Source organism: Ixodes scapularis, unplaced genomic scaffold, assembly GCF_016920785.2.
Source record: "Ixodes scapularis isolate PalLabHiFi unplaced genomic scaffold, ASM1692078v2 PGA_scaffold1__304_contigs__length_218370807, whole genome shotgun sequence".
Taxonomy (NCBI): domain Eukaryota; kingdom Metazoa; phylum Arthropoda; class Arachnida; order Ixodida; family Ixodidae; genus Ixodes; species Ixodes scapularis.
The window spans coordinates 7,249,678-7,255,869 of NW_024609846.1; the positions used below are offsets into that span (position 1 = coordinate 7,249,678).

Sequence of the window (6,192 nt, forward strand, 5' to 3'; positions counted from 1 at the left end):
ATGAAGCGTGACCTGTGCGCGGACGCCAGCGTGGTGGCCAGCTTCCCCGTCACGCGAGGCGTACGCCAGGGCTGCCCACTCTCGCCGCTTTTCTTCGTCCTCACGCTCGAGCCGTGCCTCACCAACATCGACCGGTGCTCCCTGGTGCGCGGCCTCCCTGTCCCCGGCAGCAGCGAGGTGAAGGCGACTGCTTACGCCAACGACATCACACTGTACCTACGCGACGTTGACGACCTTGGCGCGGTGCTTCAGGTCTTCACGACGTATGGCTCGCTCTCGGGTGCACGCCTCAACGAGCAAAAGAGCAAAGCGTTGTGGGTCAACCGCCCACCAGTCCCAGCCACCCCGCTCCCGGCGACTGCCGTGATGAAGATCCTAGGCGTAACGTACAACGCGATGGGAATCTCGCCCGAGATGTAGACCCGCCTTAGGCGCGACATCACGGCAAGTGTGGATCGTTCCCGCGACTACGCTCACCCCATGGCCGAGCGCCGGCACCTGGCCCACTCGGTGTTCTGCGGGCGCCTCTGGTACCTCGCGCAGGTGGTAGTACCACCGCGAAGCTTCATCAGACAAGTGCGAAGTTCTCTGTTCAGATTCTCCTGGATGGAGAAGACCGAGCTCGTCACCCGTCAAGTGCTCTCCCTCCCGCGCGAAAAAGGGGGGTGGGGCTTCCCTTGCGTGGATGGCACGCCCGCACTACTCCAGCTCAAGACCATGCTCAGGATCCTACACGAAGCTGAGAACCCGGTCAGATCTCTCGCTCTCTACTTCGTGGGGCATTCCCGCCGAGACCTGGGTGTCGACCTCACCGGCCCGTCGGGTGCTTGTGCTGAGACACCCCCCGGCTTACCGGAAAGCGCTTCAATTGCGCTGCCGCCTCGTGGAGCAGGCGCCACAATTGGACATCACGACAACACCAGCGTCACGCCTCGCCCATACCCCGTTGGAACCACAGCTCACACCCGTGCAGATCGGACTCTTGGATTCGTTCCCATGGGTCCGCCTCACCTCCTCCAATCTTCCAGGACACCTGCGAGACTTCGAGTGGCAGCGCGGCTGGGGAGTGCTTCCCACACGAGACCGGCTACTTCGGTGGGACGTGTGTCGCACCGATCAGTGCCCGAACTGCGACGAACGAGAGACGAACGTGCACGTTGTGTCGGAGTGTGTGGTGACGCGCCCGCTCTGGCGGGTGGTTTGCTCTAGTTTCCGGGCGCTGGGTGTGGCACTGTACCTCCTACGCGGACGCTGTCCTTCGGGGCTCTTTGCGTGCCTTCTGCTCGCCGCGAGCGAGTACGTCCTGTGACGAAACCGGTGCTGCGCCGTGGGACAGGGACGGAGGTTGCGCGCGCTCTAGCCGCTTTTGTTCAGGCTACGGCGGGAGCTCGTGTCGCACCTCGAGGCGCAACTGTTCCTCCTCGGAGAGCAGGAGTTCGTGCGGCGCTGGTCCTGGCGACATCTCCACGTACACAACTCTCGTATCGAACTGCGATTTCAATACGTCGATCATATCTAGACCGCCTTAGGCGGAGAGAGGGGGAACGGAACGCGATGGCGGCCTTCTCTTCGAAGCGTCGCAGGGGCGGGAAGTGCGGGCGCGGTACCGGTTGGTGTCTCTTTGCGCGAGTGATCGCGCGGACGGGCGCTTTGCCGGGCAGCGGGCGGATGCCGCGCCTTAGGCGAGGGGTTGGATAACTTGGCTTGTGGATTGTAGAGCCTGCATATACTGTACATAGCGCGTTTTCGGTTTTTGGTTTTGTTCTAGGCATGACACCACTGTTGTAAATAAACTTTTCTAACCAGATTAGCCAATCGCCTTGCAGGGTTTTAGTTGTTTGTATATTAGTACCTGTTTGTGTCCGGCTAGCAGATAGGTAAGCCAATGGCGCTACTTTTCCAAAATCCAATGACTTTAGAGTCCACAAACAAAAAATGTTCGAAAAAAAGACATGTGCGAACGCTTTTGTTCTGTTCAATTTTGTTCCAAACGATTTTTGTTTCGTTTTCGTTTGGGAGCGCGGGAAAGCGCGTTTCCCGGCACAAGCTCTTGGCAATGATATTGCTACGACGGCACTTGGTTGCACGCAATTTGTTTTCCTTGAGGGCGCGTGCAGTTAACGATAAGTACTAAAAAAAAAAAAAACTAAGTTTAGTGCGGGTTATCAACTAATAACGTAGTTCCGTGGTAACGCCTCCGCTTGGCACTCAGCAAACGCAGGATCGATTCCCTCGGGCGGAGAGAAATGATTTTCCACAATTTGGTCACATCGACGACGGACGCCCTACATCAACAACTACAAGATCAACCCCACCATCATCCACAACGGCTGTAATTTTCAGTGGTGGAAAGAGGCAATAACAGATATCGCTGTACATAGAAACAAGAGCTTTCCGAACGAAATGGTCAGATGCCTAGTTCGTTTCGAACGCCTTTGTTCACGCAACCCCAGAGTGCGTGAACGCGATGCCGTTGCCCAAGGATTTGGCCGTGGGGTGTCGCAGCTATATTGCTCCGACTGTAGTGCGGATTAACACGGGACTGCTCAAATACCGCGGCTTAAAGGTTCATTCGTGCACTACATTTGAACTACGCTATGAGGACTTACGTTGAGTTACGGCAACGAGTCACTAAAAACAAAGCAAAAAAGGAAGACCAGCGAACCTGTACAATGGTGGGAATGAAGTAATGGCCGGCCGCAAGCTGGAAAGCCAGGATGAAAAGACTCGAAAAGTTGCGCCATTAATGAGTGACGGCGGCAAACGGACAACGTGCAAACACAACACTCCGGACAGCTACCTCCATCTATGAGCGACGGCGGCAACCGGAGTTTTGCGTCGACATTTCTTTGCGGGGGACACGATCCTCCGGAAACTAGCCCTTAACAGCTCCGCTGTAAAAGTCGGTGAGGACACTATCCTTCAAGATGATTGACTGAAAATTGCGGCCAACAATAAAGCATACAACGAAGATCAGAATACAGTTACATATGAAAAATGCCATATTTTGCAAGGACAACAACTCCTGCGCTCACCGAATTCTTAAGGATATTCGTGCGCTTTAAAAAAAATAAAAGTCGATAAGAAGACTGTTCTGCGAAACAAGGTGAATGAAAATCACGGCCAACAATGAAGACACCCTACCAAATAACGAAGCTCAGAGTACGGTTAGATACGAAAAATGCCATGTTTTCAGGAGACAACAATATCGCGCCTGCGCGCATCGAATTCCTTGGTCGATCATATCGCGGGCACAGGCGTTCGCTGGGTTTTTAATAATGTACTCGGTGATTGAGTGTCTCCGTGTTCTATTCGCTCTTTCTCTCCTGAGTTGAAACGTAGTGGCGCCAGTGTGCAAAGAGACCCCAGCCACTTGCGGTTTTGAACTAGACGACGGATTTCGCAGTATTTGCGAAATCAAATATACAGGATATCTTCTGTAAATGGCTTATACCAGTGTCCGACTTAATTCACTCTTATGACAGAAGAATGGCGAGTAAAATATTAGGAAATATACGCAATCCGGAGGTGTGCCGGGGCTACCCAGCAGATGACGCCACTAAGTTTTTGTGCCAAAAAAGAGAGGGCGAATATAAAAGTGAACTCCCTTTCTTTTTACAGTGTACTTTGTATGAACTGCGGTGACCATGTTACAGGGTAGCTTAACTCGAGGCATAGGAAGCACAAGTCTGTCAGTTACTCTAGGTCATAGTACAGGGTGATTCAAGGAGACGCCAGGCTCTTTAAATCGACCGAAAAATTCGGTTTCGTAAGCTATCGCGCTACGATCGTAAGCTATCGCGCTACGATTTTGTGCAGCGTTGCCCACAGATGGTGGATTTTTTTTTTTTTTTTTTGTAAAATTTGCAAAGAGCGACTTTACCCGAGAAAGAAGTAAAGAAAGAAAAAGGCTTACCTGCTATGGAAACGCAGCGGCGCCACCGGTCTTCAAACAACACGGCGCCGTTTCGCGCGGGAGAAAAGAGATGGCGCAAGCGGTCTCGACGCCAACTGCCGCCAACGAACGAGCATACGACGCCGAGAGCCGGCGTCCTTAGCAGACAAGAAACTGCAGTTCCTTGTTGTTACCGCCCCGGTTTTTGTTTCTGCGACTGTCGCCGCCTGCGGAACAAGCGCCGCTTTTGAGTCGAAAAGTTTGTCTGCTGAAGACGCCGGTTCTCGGCGCCGTATGCTCGTTCGTTGCCGGCGTTCGTAGCGCCATCTCTTGTCTCCCGTGCGAAACGGCGCCATGCTGTTTGAAGACCGGCGGCGTCGCTGCGTTTCCATAGGAGCTAAGCCTTTTTCATTCTTTACTTTTTCCTCAGGCAAGTTCGCTCCTTCCAAATTTTACAAAAAAAAAAAAAAATGCGACATCTGTGGGCAACGCTGCACAAAGTCGTAGCGCGATAGGTTAAGAAACCAAATTTTGCGGACGATTTAAAAAGCCTGGCGTCTCCTTGTATCACCCGGTACAACGTAACGTAGTCAACCACCGCTGGGTGAGTCCATGTCTGTTCATGCAATGATGGTCCGGGTCATAATTTCGATATTTCTGTTAAAATATACATGAAAGTCATATTCTTGGGAGGAACATTCAGCTATATATGAACGCCGTGACATTTTTTTTTTCTAAGTTATGAAATAGATAGAGAATCTCAAGCTGTGGAAATTGAGAAGATTTCACGATGCTAATTTGCAGACTCGTCCTTTTCTTATCGAAACCTTCACGTCATCATAACTTTTTTAATACATTTTAGAAAAGATATACAACGCATACACAAAAAATTAAAAATATCAATAAATTATTTCTGTGCAAACAAAATACTCGTAATCAAACATGCATAAAACGCGTTTTAGAGACATATTCACAATTTTTCTGCAAATACACCATCTTTCATAATACATCACAAAACATATCGAAATGCGCGTCTTTAAATATTCTTCACGAACAGGTAAAAATTACAGGCTCACCCTTAACCGTATTTTTGTTATTAACGTTGAAATGCCCCTGATTTTTCCAAATGTGGCAAGATTGGGCGTCGGTATTTAAAAAAACCGCCATCGTTTATTTATTTTTAGACTTCCCTTCGCACTTTGCGTTAGAGTCTATGTGGGTTTACTAGAGCGTAGAATAGTCCGCAAAGATGTTCTACCTTATTTTCGAGGGTCGTGAATCTTGCCTGAAAGTTCTCCAACTCTGCCTTCTTGATGAAACGCCCCGCGAGTTCCGAAACCCTCAGGGGGACTATCCATGCATTGGTGTGTCTGTGCTGTGATTTAAGTGCGGGAAAGTGAAGCGGGGACGTCCGCAGGAGAAGCAGCCGTCTTTTTCAATTGGGGCACAGAACCACCGGAGCCTTGTTGGTTCTGTGATTGCCTCTCATCACCGGGCCGCGGCTGCGGTCGCGAAGCGGGTTCCAGTCTGAGGGGCTTATCGATCACCTGCTGAATGCTGGTTGTGATAGCAGTCGTATTCAATTTATCGTTGACATGAACGGATCATTCTTTGTTGTCGACCTTGTTCGAGTGATGGCGTTTCTGATATTTTTTGTGGCGATGTTTAAGACGTCTTCTCTACAAATGGGTTTGAAGACGACCGTCTACGTTGGTGTGTAAGAGGTAGAGTCGCTTATCTCGTAGAATCTTTGACGTCTGCCGCGTCTCCGTATTTAACACCACGGTCTAGCCGCACCTGTTTCTTGCTCCCACTACTCGTCCATGGACGCTATATGTTGCTGACTCGCTTCCGCGCTAGAGCTGCCCGAGACAACATCGCTACCACTAGCCGATGAGTTCCCAGTGGAGTTTTGGCGCACGTATTCTTGAAAATGGGCCCTGTTCTGCACGTACTCCGTAACGGTCGCTTTGTTCTGTGCATGCTCGGCAATAGCGGCCTGGTTCTCTTGAAATTCAAGAAAAGCTGCCTTGTTTTTTATGTATTCCCTAAGGTTCGGGAGTTCTGACTTATGTTCGGAGTAAGCTTGCAGTTCTTCGTCCGGTATAGTGTAAACGGATCCTACCTTTTTAGCAGGTGTCTCTTCAGGGCTGCTTTCTGGTAGCTAAGTGTGGGGTGGATTTGCCATGCTCTTTCTTCTTCAGCTGTTCCAGATCTTACAGGAGAGTCGCCTTGCGAAAGTTGTGGTTGTCCGTAGTCCCTCCAAAAGTGGGAAAATCCCGCTCCCAGGCAGGGGA

General features: G+C 50.7%; 1 pseudogene; it reads left to right on the top strand.

Moving 5' to 3' along the window:
• LOC115321116 lies at positions 1-1,426 on the top strand (annotated as a pseudogene).
• Positions 1,427-6,192: the final 4,766 nt, after the last annotated feature.